We start from the raw sequence: 21,478 nt of genomic DNA on the forward strand, positions 1-21,478 counted from the left end.
CTTCATCCTACGCCTCCCACGGATTGATAAACCTTAGGTCATCCACTTGAGGGAAATTTGCTATTGTCCTACAAACCTCTGTACTTGGAGGCCCAACAACGTCTACAAGAAGAATGTTGTGTAGTAGACATCAAGCTCTTTTCTGGCGCCATTGCCGGGGAGGTGAGTGCTTGAAGGTATATCTTTAGATATTGCAATCGAGTCTTTTAGTTTCTTGTTTTATCACTAGTTTAGTTTATAAAACAAAACTACAAAAAAATGGAATTGAGTTTGTCTCATACGCTTCATCTTTTTAATATCTTTCGTGAGTATGATGGAAATGATAATTGTGCTCAAGTGCTAGAAGAAGAGATCTCTAAAATGTTTGGCACTAAATATTTGAATGATGAGCATGATTGCAATGTTGTTAGTACGAATTCTTTGAATATCCATGATGCTAATGATGATTGCACTAGTTATGATGAAAATGCCTCCTATAAACATGTCAATTTTTGTGGAGTAGACTCGGTTTGCAAGTACACACCAAATAGGGAAGATAGATATTGCAAGAGACATAAGTACTTAGAAACCAAATTGTTGCAAGAAGATCTAGATGAATGTGCTGAAAATTTATGTTTTCTTAGCCCTACTTGTGAACTTTGCAATGAACGTGATCATTTTAGTATCGTGTCCAAAAATAGTGATGACTTGATTTCCCTTGCACATCATAATGAACTTAGTTTGCTCTTGGGTTATGAAGAAATTAAACGTAGAACTAAGGATATTCCAAAATTTGCCCTTGATAAAATTCTTCATTTTGATCTAGAGGAAATTTATATGTATTGCACGGTGAATTGCATTGAAAATCCTTATATTGCCAATTACATAAAGAAAAGAAAACAAATAGAAGATGAAGAGAATGCTAACGAAAGGAAAGAGACTTCCCAATATTCTCCTATTATTTCTTATGATGAATCAGGTAACGAAGAGGAGCCCTCTATTCAACCAATCTCATTAATAAGGAGCTCCAAAAAGAGGATTGAACCCACACATGATGTGGTGAAGAAGAAGAAAAGAAAAAGGAAGAGAGGTAAAAAGGTATCTGTCCCAAATAAAGTTGCTCCTATTATTGTTGTGCCTCGTGAAAATGATACACTTGATGATGATCTCGTTATGCCTATTGCTTGTTGTGATGATTATAATTGGGAAGATAATGACACTTCTTATGATCTTGAAAATCTTTTTGGCACTTGCTTGGAAGAATATTATAATTGCTATACTATTGGTGCTATCTATACTATTAATGATGAGAGTGATTATGCTTATGATATGAAAAGGCCCAAGCTTGGGGAAGCTATGTTAGATGAGGATGACATATTTGAGAATATATTTTCTGCAATTAATGTTTGTCCCAAGCTTGGGGATGCTATGTTTAATAATGATGATATTTTTAGCCTCTCAAGTTTTGATATGCAAAGTTGTTATGATGATAGCATGCCTTCTACTTACGATGATTATATTTATGAAAGTGGGTTTGGAAGAGTGTCAACTTTAGGAAGTAATGATCCCACTATTTTGGAGTATGTTGAATATTAAAATATTTATGAAAGTGGATTTGGAGAGGTCATGACTTTATTTAGTGATGTATCCACTATCTTGGAAGAGGTTTCAATCGATTATGATGAGAACAAAGTTGCTACTTATGATGATTATTGTGATAAAACTTATGTTATAAAGAGTAGTGATGATTATATTTATAAAACTTGTCATGATTATGAGTACCCTTTCTCTGAACATTACTCCTTTAACGTGGAAACAATTTATAGTATTCAAGTCTCTTATGATACTCCCACTATTCCGAATAAGAAGAATTTTGCTTATGTGGAGAGTAGTAAATTTTCTATGCAAGTAGATCATGAAAAGAATTATTTAGGTGCTGGTTATATTGTTGAATTCATTCATGATTCTACTGAAAATTATTATGAGGGAGGAATATATGCTTGTAGGAATTGCAATAATATCAAATTTCCTCTTCATGTGCTTAAAATCTTGAAGTTATGCTTGTTTTGCCTTCCTATACTAGTTGATTATTGTTCCCATAAGTTGTTTGCTCACAAAATCCCTATGCATAGTAAGTGGGTTAGGCTTAAATGTGCTAGTCATATTCTTCATGATGCTCTCTCTATATTTCAATTCTTATCTTTTATGTGAGCATCATTGTCATTATCATGCCTAGCTAGGGGCGTTAAACGATAGCGCTTGTTGGGAGGCAACCCAACTTTATTTTTGTTCTTTGATTTTTTTCTCCTGATTAGTAATAAATAATTCATCTATCCTCTGTTTAGATGTGGTTTTATGCTTTTAATTAGTGTTTGTACCAAGTAGAACCTTTGGGAAGACTTGGGGAAAGTCTTGTTGATCATGCTGTAAAAAACAGAAACTTTAGCGCTCACGAGAATTGCTGCCATTTTTATTTAGAGAGTGCTATTTAGTTAATTCTTTTTGAAGATGATTAATAGATAAATTCCTCAGGTCCAGAAATTTATTTGAGAATTTTATGTGCTTCAGAAGTATACGTTTGATTCAGATTACTACAGACTGTTCTGTTTTTGACAGATTCTGTTTTTCATGTGTTGTTTACTTATTTTGATGATTCTATGGCTAGTAAAATAGTTTATAAACCATAGAGAAGTTGGAATACAGTAGGTTTAACACCAATATAAATAAATAATGAGTTCATTACAGTACCTTGAAGTGGTGATTTATTTTCTTATACTAACGGAGCTTACGAGTTTTCTGTTAAGTTTTGTGTTGTGAAGTTTTCAAGTTTTGGGTAAAGATTCGATGGACTATGGAACAAGGAGTGGTAAGAGCCTAAGATTGGGGATTCCCAAGGCACCCCAAGGCAATATTCAAGGAAAACCAAGAGCCTAAGCTTGGGGATGCCCCGGAAGGCATCCCCTCTTTCGTCTTCATTCATCGGTAATTTTACTTGGAGCTATATTTTTATTTACCACATGATATGTGTTTTGCTTGGAGAATCAATTTATTTTTTTATAATTTGCTTGATGTTATTTAGAACAATGTTTTGCATCTTTTATTTCAATAAAAGTGGCATTGATAGCCTTTACTATGCCTAGTTACAAGTATACATGTTGCTGTTTGAAAACAGAAAGTTTACCGCTGTTGCAATAATTCCCTAGAAAAGTCAGAATGTGATAAAATGTTTAAAACTTTTGCATATTAAGCTCTGATAAATTTAATACAGTGGGAATTTTCTTTCATAATTTTTGGAGCTAGGAAGTATGGATGTTGCTGCATTCTTTACAGACTGTCCTGTTTAGGCAGATTGCTGTTATGTTTGCATTGTTTGCATATGTTTGCTTCTTTAATGATTCTATTTGAGGATAGGACTATTAAATATGAAGAGGCATTTAGTATGCAATGTTTAATAATAATTTTAGTGATTTTCTACAGTAGAGTATGATAAGGTTTTTGCAATGGTTTATACTAACTTATCTCACGAGTCCTTGTTGAGTTTTGTGTGCGTGAAGCTTTTGAGATTTAGGGAGACCGTGATATGAGAGGAATTAAGGAGACAAAAAAGCTCAAGCTTGGGGATTCCCAAGGCATCCCAATATAATATTTCAAGAAGGCTCAAGCATCTAATCTTGGGGATGCCCCGGTTGGCATCCCACCTTTCTTCTTCAACAACTATCGGTTAGTTTCGGTTGATCCTAAGTTTTTGCTTCTTCACATGATGTTTGCCATTCTTAGAATGTCATTTTATTTTGATTTGCTTGATGTTTGAATAGAATACCAAGATCTGAAATTATTAAATGTTAGAGAGTCTTCACATAGTTGCATAATTATTCAACTACTCATTGATCTTCACTTATATCTTTCAGAGTAGTTTGTCATTTGCTCTAGTGCTTCACTTATATCTTTTAGAGCATGGTGGTAGTTTTATTTTGAAGAAATAGATGCACTCTCATGCTTCACTTATATTATTTTGAGAGTCTTAAATAGCATGGTAATTTGCTTAAAATCCTAATATGCTAGGTATTCAAGAATAATAAAATTCTCTTATGAGTGTGTTGAATACTATGAGAAGTTTGATACTTGATAATTGTTTTGAGATATGGAGATGGTGATATTAGAGTCATGCTAGTTGAGTAGTTGTGAATTTGAGAGATACTTGTGTTGAAGTTTGTGATTCCCGTAGCATGCATGTATGGTGAACCGTTATGTGATGAAGTCGGAGCATGATTTATTTATTGATTGCCTTCCTTGTGAGTGGCGGTCGGGGACGAGCGATGGTCTTTTCCTACCAATCTATCCCCCTAGGAGCATGCGTGTAGTACTTTGTTTCGATAACTAATAGATTTTTGCAATAAGTATGTGAGTTCTTTATGACTAATGTTGAGTCCATGGATTATACGCACTCTCACCCTTCCACCATTGCTAGCCTCTCTAGTACCGCGCAACTTTTGCCGGTACCATACACCCACCATATACCTTCCTCAAAACAGCCACCATACCTACCTATTATGGCATTTCCATAGCCATTCCGAGATATATTGCCATGCAACTTTCCACCGTTCCATTTATTATGACACGCTTCATCATTGTCATATTGCTTAGCATGATCATGTAGTTGACATCGTATTTGTGGCAAAGCCACCATTGATAATTCTTTCATACATGTCACTCATGAGTCATTGCACATCCCGGTACACTGCCGGAGGCATTCATATATAGTCATATCTTGTTCTAAGTATCGAGTTGTAATTCTTGAGTTGTAAGTAAATAAAAGTGTGATGATCATCATTATTAGAGCATTGTCCCAGTGAGGAAAGGATGATGGAGACTATGATTCCCCCACAAGTCGGGATGAGACTCCGGACGAAAAAGAAAGAAAAGGGGCCAAAGAAGCCCAAATAAAAAAAGAGAAAGAAAATAGGCCATAAAAAAGAGAAAAGTCCCAAATAAAAAAAATAAAAAATGAGAGAAAAAGAGAGAAGGGACAATGCTACTATCCTTTTACCACACTTGTGCTTCAAAGTAGCACCATGATCTTCATGATAGAGAGTCTCCTATGCTGTCACTTTCATATACTAGTGGGAATCTTTCATTATAGAACTTGGCTTGTATATTCCAATGATGGGCTTCCTCAAAATGCCCTAGGTCTTCGTGAGCAAGCAAGTTGGATGCACACCCACTTAGTTTCTTTTGAGCTTTCATAAATTTATAGCTCTAGTGCATCCGTTGCATGGCAATCCCTACTCACTCACATTGATATCTATTGATGGGCATCTCCATAGCCCATTGATACGCCTAGTTGATGTGAGACTATCTTCTCCCTTTTTGTCTTCTCCACAACCACCATTCTATTCCACCTATAGTGCTATGTCCATGACTCACGCTCATGTATTGCGTGAAGATTGAAAATTTTTGAGAACATCAAAAGTATGAAACAATTGCTTGGCTTGTCATCGGGGTTGTGCATGATTTAAATATTTTGTGTGGTGAAGATGGAGCATAGCTAGACTATATGATTTTGTAGGGATAGCTTTCTTTGGCCATGTTATTTTGAGAAGACATAATTGCTTAGTTAGCATGCTTGAAGTATTATTATTTCTATGTCAATATGAACTTTTGTCTTGAATCTTATGGATCTGAATATTCATACCACAATTAAGAAGAATCACAATGAAATTATGCTAAGTAGCACTCCGCATCAAAAATTCTTTTTTTATCATTTCCCTACTCGAGGACGAGAAGGAATTAAGCTTGGGGATGCTGATACGTCTCCAACGTATCAATAATTTTTGATTGCTCCATGCTATATTATTTACTGTTTTGAATGTTTATGGGATTTATTATACACTTTTATATCATTTTTGGGACTAACCTATTAACCCAGAGCCCAGTGCCAGTTTCTGTTTTTACCCTGTTTTAGGGTTTCGAAGAAAAGGAAAATCAAACGGAGTCCAGTTGACCTGAAACTTCACGGAACTCATTTTTGGAAGGAAAGAAGCCCAGAAGACTTGGAGTGCACGTCGGGGGCTCTACGAGGAGGTCACGAGGCAGGAGGGCGTGCCCACCCCCCGGGCGCGCCCTCCACCCTCGTGAGCCCCTCGTGGCCCCCCTGACGTACTTCTTTCGCCTATATATCTCCATATACCCTAAAAACATCCGGGAGCACAATAGATCGGGAGTTCCGCCGCCAGAATCCTCCGTAGCCACCGAAAGCCAATCTAGACCCGTTCCGGCACCCTGCCGGAGGGGGCAATCCTTCTCTGGTGGCATCTTCATCATCCCAGTGCTCTCCATGACGAGGAGGGACTAGTTCTCCCTCGGGGCTGAGGGTATGTACCAGTAGCTATGTGTTTGATCTCTCTCTCTCTCGTGTTCTTGAGATGATACGATCTTGATGTATCACGAGCTTTGCTATATTAGTTGGATCCTATGATGTTTCTTCCCCCTCTACTCTCTTGTAATGAATTGAGTTTCCCCTTTGAAGTTATCTTATCGGATTGAGTCTTTAAAGATTTTAGAACACTTGATGTATGTCTTGCCGTGCGTATCTGTGGTGACAATGGGATACCACGTGATTCACTTGATGTATGTTTTGGTGATCAACTTGCGGGTTCCGCTCATGAACCTATGCATAGCGGTTGGCACACGTTTTCGTCGTGATTCTCTGGTAGAAACTTTGGGGAACTCTTTGAGGTTCTTTGTGTTGGTTGAATAGATGAATCTGAGATTGTGTGATGCATATCATACAATCATACCCACGGATACTTGAGGTGACATTGGAGTATCTAGGTGACATTAGGGTTTTGGTTGATTTGTGTCTTAAGGTGTTATTCTAGTATGAACTCTAGGGATGTTTGTGACACTTATAGGAATAGCCCAACGGATTGATTGGAAAGAATAACTTTGAGGTGGTTTCGTACCCTACCATAATCTCTTCGTTCGTTCTCCGCTATTAGTGACTTTGGAGTGACTCTTTGTTGCATGTTGAGGGATAGTTATGTGATCCAATTATGTTATTATTGTTGAGAGGACTTGCACTAGTGAAAGTATGAACCCTAGGCCTTGTTTCCTAGCATTGCAATACCATTTACGCTCACTTTTATCATTCATTACCTTGCTGTTTTTATAATTTCAGATTACAAATACCTTTATCTACCATCCATATTGCACTTGTATCACCATCTCTTCGCCGAACTAGTGCACCTATACAATTTACCATTGTATTGGGTGTGTTGGGGACACAAGAGACTCTTTGTTATTTGGTTGCAGGGTTGCTTGAGAGAGACCATCTTCATCCTACGCCTCCCACGGATTGATAAACCTTAGGTCATCCACTTGAGGGAAATTTGCTACTGTCCTACAAACCTCTGCACTTGGAGGCCCTACAACGTCTACAAGAAGATGGTTGTGTAGTAGACATCAGCGCTCAAGCTTGGGGGAGGCTTAAGTCAATGTTATATTCATGCCCCAATCATGAGCTCTCAAGAGAAATTATTATTCAAAAAATTTATGCTCGGCTTTCTCTCGATAATCGCTCCATGCTCGATACTTCTTGTACTGGATCTGTTATGATGAAGACTATTGAATTCAAATGGGATTTATTGGAAAGAATTAAATGCAACTCTAAAGATTAGGACCTCAATGAAGGTAAGGAGTCAGGTATAACACCTAAGTTTGATTATGTTAAATCTTTTATGGATACTGATGCTTTCCATGAATTTAGCAGTAAATATGGACTTGACTCTGAGATAGTAGCTTCTTTCTGTGAATCCTTTGCTACTCATGTTGATCTCCCTAAGGAGAAGTCGTTTAAATATAATCCTCCCATTGAAGTAAAAGTAGTTGAACCTACTAAAGCTAAAGAAAAGACTATCACTTATAATGATCATGTTGTTCCTACTACTTATATTGAGAAACCACATTTCCATGTTGGAATAAAGGATCATGCTAAAGCTTCAACTGTAGTTCGTAAGAGTAATACTAGAACACCTACTCCCTCTGAGAAAATTAAAGTTGAACCTAGTATTGCTATGGTTAAAGATCTCTTAGCTGATAATATTGAGGGGCATGTTATTTACTTATGTGATGAAGCTGCTAGAATTGCTAGACCTGATACTAAAAATAAACATAGACTTGTTGTTGGCATGTCTGTTATTTCTGTTAAAATAGGAGATCATTGCTATCATGGCTTATGTGATATGGGTGCTAGTGCAAGTGCAATACCTCATTCCTTATACAAAGAAATTATGCATGATATTGCACCTGCTGAGATAGAAGAGATAGATGTTACAATTAAGCTTGCTAATAGAGATACTATTTCACCCGTTGGGATTGTTAGAGATGTTGAAGTCTTGTGTGGGAAAGTTAAATATCATGCTGATTTTCTTGTTCTTAGTTCCCCACAAGATAACTTTTGTCCCATTATATTTGGTAGACCCTTCTTGAATACTGTTAATGCTAAGATAGACTACAATAAGGATATTGTATCTGTTGGTTTATGGGATATGTCTCATGAGTTTAATTTTGGTAAATTTCATAGACATGATAAAGAATTGCCTAGTAAAGATGAAATTATTGGTCTTGCTTCTATTGCCGTGCCTCCTAGTGATCCTTTAGAACAATATTTGCTAGACCATGAAAATGATATGTTTATGAAAGAAAGAAGGGGAATAGATAAAGTATTCTTTAAACAGGGACCTATTTTGAAACACAACTTGCCTGTTGAAATCCTAGGGGATCCTCCTCCACCCAAGGGTGATCCCGTGTTTGAGCTTAAACCTTTACCTGATACTCTTACATATGCTTATCTTGATGAGAGTGATATATATCATGTTATTATTAGTGCTAACCTTTCAGAGCATGAAGAAAAGAAATTATTGAAAACTCTGAAGAAGCACCATGCTGCTATAGGATATACTCTTGATGATCTTAAGGGCATTAGTCCCACTCTATGCCAGCACAAAATAAAACTGGAAAAGGATGCTAAACCAGTTGTTGATCACCAACGACGATTAAATCCTAAGATGAAAGAAGTGGTAAGAAAAGAAATACTAAAGCTTCTGGAGGCAGGTATAATTTATCCCGTTGCTGATAGTCAATGGGTAAGTCCTGTCCATTGTGTCCCTAAGAAGGGAGATATTATTGTTGTTCCTAATGATAAATATGAATTGATTCCACAAAGAATTGTTACAGGTTATAGAATGGTAATTGATTTCTACAAACTAAATAAAGCTACTAAAAAGGATCATTACCCTTTACCTTTTATTGATCAAATGCTAGAAAGATTATCTAAGCATACTCATTTTTTGCTTTCTAGATGGTTATTCTGGTTTCTCTCAAATACTTGTGTCAAAAGAGGATCAAGAAAAGACAACTTTTACTTGCCCTTTCGGTACCTTTGCTTATAGACGTATGCCTTTTGGTTTATGTAATGCACCTGCTACTTTTCAAAGATGTATGGCTACTATATTCTCTGACTTTTGTGAAAAGATTGTTGAGGTATTCATGGATGATTTCTCTGTTTATGGGAGTTCTTCTGATGATTGCTTAAGCTACCTTGATCGTGTTTTGCAGAGATGTGAAGAAACTAATCTTGTCTTGAATTGGGAGAAGTGCCACTTTATGGTTAATGAAGGTATTGTCTTAGGGCATAAAATTTCTGAAAGAGGTATTGAAGTTGATAAAGCTAAGTTTGATGCTATTGAAAAGATGCCTTGTCCTAAGGACATTAAAGGTATAAGAAGCTTCCTTGGTCATGCCGGTTTTTATAGGAGGTTCATTAAGGACTTCTCTAAAATTTCTTGGCCTCAGACTAATCTCTTACAAAAATATGTTCCTTTTGTCTTTGATGATGATTGTGTAGAAGCATTTGAAATACTTAAGAAAGCTTTGATTTCTGCACCTATTGTTCAGCCTCCTGATTGGAATTTACCATTTGAAATTATGTGTGATGCTAGTGATTATGTTGTAGGGGTTGTTCTAGGACAAAGAGTTGACAAGAAATTAAATGTTATTCAATATGCTAGTAAAACTCTAGACACTTCCCAAAGAAATTATGCTACCGCTGAAAAAGAATTTTTAGCAGTTGTATTTGCTTGTGATAAGTTCAGACCTTATATTGTTGATTCTAAAGTAACTGTTCATAGTGATCATGCTGCTATTAAATATCTTATGGAAAAGAAAGATGCTAAACCTAGACTTATTAGATGGGTTCTCTTGCTTCAAGAATTTGATTTGCAAATTATTGATAGAAAGGGAGCTGAGAATCCCATTGCAGACAACTTGTCTAGGTTAGAAAATGTTCTTGATGCCCCACTACCTATTGATGATAGCTTTCCTGATGAACAATTAGCTGTCATAAATGCTTCTCATACTACTCCATGGTATGCTGATTATGCTAATTACATTGTTGCTAAATTTATACCACCTAGTTTCACATACGAGCAAAAGAAAAAGTTCTTCTATGATTTAAGACATTACTTCCGGGATGACCCACATCTTTATAAAGAAGGAGTAGATGGTGTTATTAGACGTTGTGTACATGAGCATGAACAGGAACAGATCCTACACAAGTGCCACTCCGAGGCTTATGGAGGACACCATGCTGGAGATAGAACTGCACACAAGGTATTGCAATCTGGTTTTTATTGGCCTACTCTCTTCAAGGATGCCCGTAAGTTTGTCTTGTCTTGTGGTGAATGTCAAAGAATTGGTAACATTAGTAGACGTCAAGAAATGCCTATTAATTATTCACTTGTTATTGAACCATTTGATGTTTGGGGTTTTGATTATATGGGACCGTTTCCTTCCTCTAATGGCTATACACATATTTTAGTTGCTGTTGATTATGTTACTAAGTGGGTAGAAGCTATTCCAATTAGTAGTGCTGATCATAACACCTCTATTAAGATGCTTAAAGAAGTTATTTTTTTGAGGTTTGGAGTCCCTAGATACTTAATGACTGATGGGGGTTCGCATTTTATGCATGGTGCTTTTCGTAAAATGCTTGCTAAGTATGATGTTAATCATAGAATTGCATCTCCTTATCACCCACAGTCTAGTGGTCAAGTAGAACTGAGCAATAGAGAGCTTAAATTAATTTTGCAAAAGACTATGAATAGATCTAGAAAGAATTGGTCCAAGAAACTTGATGATGCATTATGGTCCTATAGAACTGCATATAAGAATCCTATGGGTATGTCTCCGTATGAGATGGTTTATGGTAAAGCATGTCACTTACCTCTCGAATTAGAACATAAGGCATATTGGGCTACTAAAGAGCTCAACTATGACTTCAAGCTTGCCGGTGAGAAGAGGCTTTTTGACATTAGCTCACTTGATGAATGGAGAACCCAGGCCTATGAGAATGCCAAACTGTTTAAAGAAAAAGTTAAAAGATGGCATGATAAAAGGATACAAAAACTTGAGTTTAATGTAGGTGATTATGTATTATTATACAACTCTCGTTTAAGATGTTTTGCAGGCAAACTCCTCTCTAAATGGGAAGGTCCTTACATCATCGAGGAGTTCTATCGTTTCGGTGCCATAAAAATGAACAACTTCGAAGGCACAAATCCGAGGGTGGCAAACAGTCATAGAATCAAACATTATATCTCAGGTAATCCCATAAATTTGAAACTAATGTTATTGAAACCATAACCCCGGAGGAATACATAAGGGACACTTTCCAGAACGTTTCAGACTTTGAAAAGGAATAGGTACGGGGTACGGTAAGTAAACCGACTCCAAAACAATTCTAATGGCAATTTTTCCCCATTTTGGAATATCTAAGAAAATAGGAAAATAAGAAGCGGACCGGAAAGGACACGAGGCTTCTACGAGGGTGGAGGGTGCGCCCTACCCCCCTGGGCGCGCCCCTTGCCTCGTGGGCACCTCGTGTGCCCTCTGGACTCCGTTTTCTTGCACGATACTTCTTTTGGTTGGCAAAAATTCATTATATAATCTCCCGAAGGTTTTTGACCACTGTATCACGCAAATATCTTCTGTCTTTGTTTCGAGCTATTTTTCTGACAGATCTAGATCGCCATGGCGACTTCAAGTGCCCTCAAGGACAAGTTCTTCGAGAAGGTCATCAACCCCTACCTCATGGAGGTGCTGCAACACCCTCAACCCATTGAGATGCGTGAGGGGTTGCTGCACATCTGTGATGTTGAGGGACCAAGCAGGACCGGAAGCATGGAGACAAGGCTCAAGGCATTGGAGCAAAAAGTTTTCAAGTGCCAGGAGATGGTGGAACGTGGACTCTACTCCAATCATATAATGATCATGGAGTTCACCAACAACCACAAGCTGGATGACAAGAACATTGGGGAGGCCATCTTCAAGCTTCACGAGAAAATTGAGCGCCTCCAAGCCCAGATCTATGACCTGCAAAACCAAAACTGTGAGTATGAATGTAGATTCAACAGGATGGGTTTGGTCGCGGACTTGAGGATACCAGAGACTCGATCATACTTCTATGATGGTGAGCCTATGCCTTGGAAGATGGACGACAAGCCTACATCATCAACAACTCCATCATCACCACCTCCGAGGAAGGAAACATAAACACATGGGTATGGGCACTCCCCTTGGCAACTTCCAAGCTTGGGGAGTGCCCTGGTATCGTATCACCATCACTTTTATCTTTACTATTTTTCTTAGTTCGATCCTTTTGGTAATATCTTTATGTAGTAGAATAAAGTTTTAGTATGATCAAGTTGTGAGTTTTCCTTTATGATCCTTCTATGTAATCGAGTCCGTGAGCTATATATAATAAAGATTAGTGTTGAGTCAAGGGCTTGATTATTTTACTATGATCTTGAGGGAATAGAATAAAAGAGAAAGAATAAAAAGAAATAAAGAGATCATATGGATCTTATGGAGAGTAACGACTTCACATATAAAGAGTATGATGAATAAAAGTTGTTGAGAGTTGACAAACATAGTTTTGGTCATCATTGCAATTAATAGGAAGTAATAAAGAAAGAGAGGTTTTCACATATAAATATACTATCTTGGACATATTTTATGATTGTCAGCACTCATTAAAGTATGATATGCTAAAGAGTTGACGTTGGACAAGGAAGACAACGTAATGGGTTATGTTTTCTTGCATCTAAGATAAATTATATTGTCATGGATCATCCAACATGTTGAGCTTGCCTTTCCCTCTCTTACTAGCCAATTTCTTTGCACCAAGTAGAGATACTACTTGTGCTTCCAAATATCCCTAAACCCAGTTTTGCCATGAGAGTCCACCATATCTACCTATGGATTGAGTAAGATCCTTCAAGTAAGTTGTCATCATTTCAAGCAATAAAAATTGCTCTCCAAATATGTATGATTTATTAGTGCAGATAAAATAAGCTTTATACGATCTTGTGATGTGGAAGAAATATAAAAGCGATGGACTACATAATAAAGGTCCATATCACAAGTGGCAATATAAAGTGACATTCTTTTGCATTAAGATTTTGTGCATCCAACCATACAAGCACATGACAACCTCTGCTTCCCTTTGCGAAGGGCCTATCTTTTATTCTTTTCTTCTACTTCATGCAAGAGTCATGGTGATCTTCACCTTTCTTTTTAACATTTTATCCTTTGGCAAGCACACTGTGTTGGAAAGATCTTGATATATATGGCTAATTGGATGTGGGTTTTCATGAACTATTATTGTTGACATTACCCTTGAGGTAAAAAGTTGGGAGGCAAAACTATAAGCCCCTATCTTTCTCTGTGTCCGATTAAAACTTCATAACCATAAATATCGCGTGAGTGTTAGCAATTGTGAAAGACTAGATGATGGTTGAGTATGTGGACTTGCTGAGAAGCTCTTATATTGACTCTTTCCTATGTTACGATAAATTGCAATTGCTTCAATGACTGAGATTATAGTTTGTTAGTTTTCAATGAAGTTTCTGATTCATACTTGAGTATGTGAATGAATTGTTACTTTAGCATAAAAGTTCATATGACAATATATATATATATATGTGTGTGTGTGTGTGTGTGTGTGTGATCTTCTAATATATATGTGTATGTGTATTCCTAGATAATATTATGGTTAATTATTCTCAATGGCATACTGAAAGATCTTCTAATAAAAAAGTGCATGCGATAGAAGAAATCAATGTTTTGAGTGGAAAGATGGATGAACTTATGAAATTATTTGCTACTAAGAGTGTTTCTTCTGATCCTAATGATATGCCTTTGTCTACTTTTATTGAGAATAACAATGAATCTATGGATGTGAATTTTGTTGGTAGGAATAATTTTGGTAACAACGCTTATAGAGGGAATTTTAATCCTAGGCCATATCCTAGTAATCCTTCTAATAATTATGGTAATTCCTACAACAACTCTTATGGAAATTATAATAAGATGCCCTCTGAAATTGAGAATAGTGTTAAAGAGTTTATGAATTCACAAAAGAATTTTAATGCTTTGCTTGAAGAGAAATTGCTTAAAGTTGATGATTTGGCTAGGAACGTTGATAGAATTTCTCTTGAGATTGATTCTTTAAAGCTTAGATCTATTCCTCCTAAGCATGATATCAATGAGTATCTCAAATCCATGAGAATTTCCATTGATGAGTGCAAGGAAAGAACCGCTAGGATGCGTGCTTCCAAAGATGCCTTTATTAAAGCGTGTTCTTCCAATTCCTATGAAAATCAAGATGAAGATCTAAAAGTTATTGATGTGTCCCCTGTTAAATCTTTGCTTTGCAATATGAATCTTGATGAAACTGAATATGATCTTCCTTTACCTAGAAGGCGTTCTAAAAATTTGGAGTATTTAGATCTTTATGATGAAATTGATGAAAGTGGGATTGAAAGAAATAAAAATCTAGATGTTGCTAAACCCACTATATTGGATTTCAAGGAATTTAATTATGAAAGTTGCTCTTTAATTGATTGTATTTCCTTGTTGCAATCCGTGCTAAATTCTCCACATGCTTATAGTCAACATAAAGCCTTCACCGAACATATTGTTGATGCCTTGATGCAATCTTATGAAGAAAAACTTGAGTTGAAAGTTTCTATCCCTAGAAAAGTCAATGATGAGTGGGAACCAACTATTAAAATTAAAATTAAAGATCATGAGTATGGGAGTCCTGGATTAGGGGGTCTCCGGACAGCCGGACTATCTCCATTGGCCGGACTGTAAGACTATGAAGATACAAGATTGAAGACTTCGTCTCGTGTTCGGATGGGACTCTACTTGGCGTGGAAGGCAAGCTAGGCAATACGCATATGGATATCTCCTCCTTGGTAACCGACCTTGTGTAACCCTAACCCTCTCCGGTGTCTATATAAACCGGAGGGTTTTAGTCCGTAGGACAACAATCACAACATACAATCATACCATAGGCTAGCTTCTAGGGTTTAGCCTCTCTGATCTCGTGGTAGATCTACTCTTGTAACACCCATATCTTCAATATTAATTAAGCAGGATGTAGGGTTTTACCTCCATCAAGAGGGCCCGAACCTGGGTAAAACTTCGTGTCCCTTGAGTCCTGTTACCATCCGGCCTAGACGCACAGTTCGGGACCCCCTACCCAAGATCCGACGGTTTTGACACCGACATTGGTGCTTTCATTGAGTGTTCCTGTGTGTCGTCGCCGTTAGGCTTGATGGCTCCCACTATCATCGGTAGCGATGCGGTCCAGGCTGAGACTTTTCTCCCCAGACAGATCTTCGTATTCGGCGGCTTTGCACTGCGGGCTAATTCGCTTGGCCATCTGGAGCAGATTGAAAGCTACGCCCCTGGCCATCAGGTCAGATTTGGAAGTTTCAACTACACGGCCGACATCCGCGGAGACTTGATCTTCGACGGATTCGAGCCACAGCCGGGCGCGCCGCACTGTCTCGATGGGCATGACCTAGCTCTGCCAACGGACGGTACTCCAGAGGCCGCGCCCACACCAGCTCCGACCCTTAGCTCGGAGCCAACTGCGCCAATCGAGGATGGGCGGCTAGACACCGCCTCAGGGGCTGCAGTCTCGACGGCGATCGAGCCAAACACCAGCATAATCCTCTGCATAGCCCGTGACTCCAAGGTGCCGGACTCTCTTCCGGACCCCGAACCATCCGCGCCCCCGCCAATAGAATCCGATTGGGCGCCGATCATGGAATTCACCGTCGCAGATATCTTTCAGCATTCGCCCTTCGGCGACATTCTGAATTAACTAAGGTCTCTCTCTTTGTCAGGAGAGCCCTGGCCGGATTATGGCCAACAGGACTGGGATGCGGACGACGAAGAAATTCGACGCCCACCCACCACCCACTTTGTAGCCACTGTCGATGATTTAACCGACATGCTCGAGTTCGACTCCGAAGACATCGACGGTATGGACGACGATGTAGGAGACGAACATGAACCAGCACCTATAGGGCACTGGAAAGCCACCTTGTCGTATGACATATACATGGTGGATACACCCTGTCGGTGTCAAAACCGGCGGATCTCGGGTAGGGGGTCCCGAACTGTGCGTCTAGGCCGGATGGTAACAGGAGGCAAGGGACACGAAGTTTTACCCAGGTTCAGGCCCTCTCGATGGAGGTAAAACCCTACGTCCTGCTTGATTAATATTGATGATATGGGTAGTACAAGAGTAGATCTACCACGAGATGAGAGAGGCTAAACCCTAGAAGCTAGCCTATGGTATGATTGTTGATGTGTATGTTGTCCTACGGACTAAAACCCTCCGGTTTATATAGACACCGGAGAGGGTTAGGGTTACATAGAGTCGGTTACAATGGTAGGATATCTGAACATCCGTATCACCAAGCTTGCCTTCCACGCCAAGGAAAGTCCCTTCCGGACACGGGACGGAGTCTTCAATCTTGTATCTTCATAGTCCAGGAGTCCGGCTGAAGGTATAGTTCGGCTATCCGAACACCCCCCTAATCCAGGACTCCCTCAGTAGCCCCTGAACCAGGCTTCAATGACGACGAGCCCGGCACACAAATTGTCTTCGGCATTGCAAGGCGGGTTCCTCCTCCAAGTACTTCATAGAAGATTTTAAACACAACGATAGTGTCCGGTTCTGCAAAATAAGTTTTCCACATATTGCCGTAGAGAGAATAATATTTACACAAATCTAATCCGCTGACGTATTCCGTGGTGCGACGCACCACGGCCAAGCCTTTATTCGAGTCGCTTAATTATCCCACCTCAGCGCGTTATGCGAGGCGGTTTCCTTGGCACGTCTTGCCCAAGCAGAGATCGTGCCCCCTTATTCCAGGATTCTCATCAATACGGGCGTGGGTAACCCAACCGCTTCTAGGACTCCTAGATCATAGGAAAGTCCAAACGGACACGGGGAGGAAGCTCGATATCCACCCTCTTTATAAAGGGACGAGGCCTTTTATTTTTCCCTCCCATGCTCAATCGAATCCTTCCCCCACCTCAAGCTCAAACGCCCAAAGTTTAGGTCAGGTGCTCCGAACCTTCAGTCATGTCCGGATCTAGCCTTCAAGGCCGATGGGTGCCTTCTTCCGTCACGGAAGAAGACGTCAAAAAGTTGAGGGAGGCCAGATATTTGACCGCCGAGATTCTGCATCGGCTGCCTCCCCGGGGGTAGGCTGTCCCCTCCCCCGAACCCAACGAGAGCGTCGTGTTCGTCTCCCACTTCCTCCGAGGTCTAGGCCTTGCATTGGATCCTTTTGTCAGGGGCTTGATGTTTTACTACGATCTAGATTTCCATGATCTAGCTCCGGACTCCTTTCTTCATATCACGACATTTATTGTTGTGTGCGAGGCCTTCCTCTAGGTTACCCCTCACTTTGGCCTATGGCTCAAGACCTTTGAAGTAAAACCGAAGATGATCGAGGGGCAACATGCGGAGTGTGGAGGTGCCTCAATACGCAAGATGATGGGAGCCGCATGGCCCAAAGGTTCCATTCCAGAGGTGTCTGAATTGTGGCAACAGGAGTGGTTCTACATCATGGCTCCTAGAAGTGCCAAGTGGGCGGCCGCCCTGTCTTCCGCCCGGGCCCTCCACCACAACTGATGTCATGGATTAGCAGAGGATTGAGCTGGGGTCCGGCCCAGGACGTGCCTATACTGCAAAGCCGCATTCAAGATCTCTTTAATGGAGATTTCAGTTTGGTTGCGGTAGCACAAGTTATGCTGGTTCGCCAAGTCCAGCCTTGCAAACGCCGGCCTCTTCGCTTGTGGGAGTTTAATCCCGAGGGACCGCGCGCCATTCAAAATTTCCTCGGCCTGACGCACGAGGAGATGTACAAGTCGTTCTTCGGACCTCAAGTGGAGTGTCCGGAAATCACCGAGGACGCGGGCCTAAGTAGCAACCACGCCGCCGAACAGATAAGGCATCTTCCGACCGAGTGTACTAGCTCTCCTTTGATGCGAAGTTATTTCTGAGAGTCCGCTTTTTGACCAGGACTGGCTAACGAAGGCGAAGTTGATTCAGTGCTCGGCCCCCCTCCCTGAGGGTTTGGAAAATCCGATATTAGAAAAAGATGCTCCAGGCCGCACCTTGCCCAGAGCCCTTGAAGGAAAATGCGGGCGGTCACGGGCCCCAAACGCTGGCCGCTCTAGCTGAGGGAGCGAGCATCTCCATGAAGGAAGTCGACCAGAAGAGGAAAAGGATTGCGTCTGGGGATTCGGAAGCCGAAGCTTCCAAACGGGAGAAGAAGTCTCCCACAGAGGGTCCTACCCCGAGGGGTGTGGTTGCCGCACAAAGTCCGCGGGGGGATCAATTCTCCCACGAGTCGTAAGTGACCCAAAATGCCTTAATAGTACAGATATGTCGTCTTTTCTTCTGAGAAGATAACCACTGCATGTATCTTTGCAGTTCGGGCCTTAGCCCCTCTCAAATGAGCTCGTCTTCGGGGGATCTTCTTCCAGAGATGATGGAGAGCGAAACACCTCCTCCGGACTCCTCCGCTCCAGAAGCGGGCGACCCTAAAGTGTTGTCGCGAAGGGCCTCTCCGAGTCCGGCGAGGCCAGAAGATAATCCCGCCGACCCCCGAAGTTCCTAGTGTCCGGCTCCCGAAGAGAGCAGACAAACGAGTCCGGCACCGTCTAGTGTGCGGTCGGATGTTCTGAGGGAGTTGGTGGGGCGAGCGGCCATCTCAGATGAACACCGTGTGTTGATGAATACGGTGATGGAGAGAATCTTGTCCGCCGAAAGCGGATTGCATAAAGCTTTTATGAGTCTACTGACAGGGTTTGAGGTACGTAAAATAATGTATGATAGTCCTGCACATACTAGGTGTGCCCTGTGTACATAGTAGCCCCTGAGACTCTGGTCGTCGTCGGAAACGACGACGAACAGAGGATCATATTCCCAAGTAATAACCTTACTGCCTTTATGTGCAGGTGATGGAAGCTCCGGTGGCTAGCCGGGCTCGCGAGTTTGCCCATTTAGAATGGCAGTTGGATGCGGCAGACGCCGACATCGAGCTTGTTAACAAAAGGCTTGACGAGGCGCAGGGTAGGTGTTATTATCTGGTAAATGCCGCTTAGTAAGAGTAGCATGAAGCCAGTATATTTAACATGTTATTACTGCAGATGGAGCTGCCACTGTTGAAGCCTTGCGGGCGGAACTTGCCCGAGCCAAGGAACAAGCGAGATTGGGTAATGTGGCTGCTTTGAAGGCGGCCGAAGAGTTGCGAGCCGAGAAGGCCGCGCATGGCGAGAGCCGGGATAAGATGGCTAATATGGCCGTAGAATTAAAAGCCGCCGTCGACCGTTGCCGGGCTCTTGAGAAGGAAAACCAAGCGAAGGCATCGGACCTTGAGAAGGCTGCTGCAACGGGAAAAGACCTCCGTTCTGCTATGAGGGCAAAGAAGGAGGAGCTGCGGGAAGCCGGGGATATTGTAGCCAGGAAATCCTTTATGCTGCAGAGGAAGTTCAGAGATCCACAGTATGCCCCTCTGGATCGGCTGTGGAGTTCGGAGGATGTGTATATGGATTTGGCGGCGAGCGCTGCCGATGCGGCCAAATACTTCCAGAGTCAGACGGACCGTGAGGTAGACCAGCGGTTTTGGAAAATGTTCCTTTCTCCCAAGCGTCCGCTGTCATTGACGGACCAATTAGCCGAATGGGCCGAACTAAATAGGTTGTCCGGACTCTCCATGAGGTCTGTTGTGGATCAGCTATGGCCGAGAAGGTCGAAACCGAGCAACTATTTCAGCTTGGTGCAGCAGTTCCTTGACGTGGTGCCGCGCATAAAGGCGATGAAGAGGTCGGCGTGCATAGAAGGCGCACAAATGGCCTTTACCCGTGCTAAAGCATACTGGGCAGAGATGGATGCTACCACTGTTGCAGCGCAGGATTCGACCATAGGTCGAAGGGCTGCTGAGCACTACTTTGAGGAAGTTCTTGAGGGTGCTCGTTTGATAGAGACCCAGTGCTCAAAAAATATTATGTTTGAGTGACATGTAATCTCATTGTAAGCGAAATGCTTTTATAAATTTTCATAAGGCTACTTTTAAACTTTTGCCTGAAAGTAATGTGATGCCTCCTGGGCGGCCATTTATGTATACATGTGTATAACCTGAAAGATTGCAATCATCGGCTTCAACCCCCACGCATACAATGCGGAGGTGTTCGCAGAAACACGCGTTCACACTTAACCCAACGTCTTGGTCCTATTAAGGAGGTGATAGCGCAGCGAGCGAGGCAACCGGACTATAATGCTTTAACACTTTCACTTAGCCATAGGAGTTTGACAGTGGGGCTACTAGATAGCCCCTGGTGGCTCCGCACTCTCCCGATCCCGGGGTGCGTATATGCCTGGCCGGAAAGCGGCCCTTCGTTAAGGCGGAGGAATTCTAACATTCCCATGGGTCATCGAGTGGTTGACCAGTCTCGCGCTAGATCATGACAGTCAGTTTTCGGCTTTCTCTACTGAGGTGCTCGTCCGGATGAACCAGGGCACAATCGCAGTAGTTCTCCTGGTGCTACCTTAGCCGGTAAAGCGGAACGTAAGGCACCAAAACACAGGAGCCGGGCAAACCCAACATTTGACCAAATACAATGATTCGGAGCTGATGCATATAGGGCCAAACTCGTGACGCCGAACACTCCCTAAGGTATTCGGTCTTTGTGGTATAAACCGGGCCTAAATAATGGCCTTCGTAAGAAGCCCCTTATGTCCAGGTACGTGCATTGGTCTGGCGTGGCCACATGCCAAGACGTTAGCATCCTTCTCAACGGTGGATATGTATCAACAAGAGACAGTAAAAAAGGTTTACGCAGGGTCTTACTCTAAAAAGAATCCTTGGAGCGGGTCCCTGCTGCACGTCTGCGCCTGTGTCTCCGTTGTGCCGTATCCTGGACGGGTGTGGCACGATGATCGTCTGTAAAAGAGAGTAATTTAGGTGAAAAAGGTTGTCGTGCAAAAAGATAATTAAAGAAACTATGCATAATTCAAGATGAGGAGGAATGGCCACATGTCTGCGCGCATTGAGCCCCTTGTAAA

The sequence above is a fragment of the Triticum urartu genome, chromosome 6A, assembly GCF_056163025.1.
Source record: "Triticum urartu cultivar PI428250 chromosome 6A, HENAU_Tu73, whole genome shotgun sequence".
Classification (NCBI taxonomy): Eukaryota; Viridiplantae; Streptophyta; class Magnoliopsida; order Poales; family Poaceae; genus Triticum; species Triticum urartu.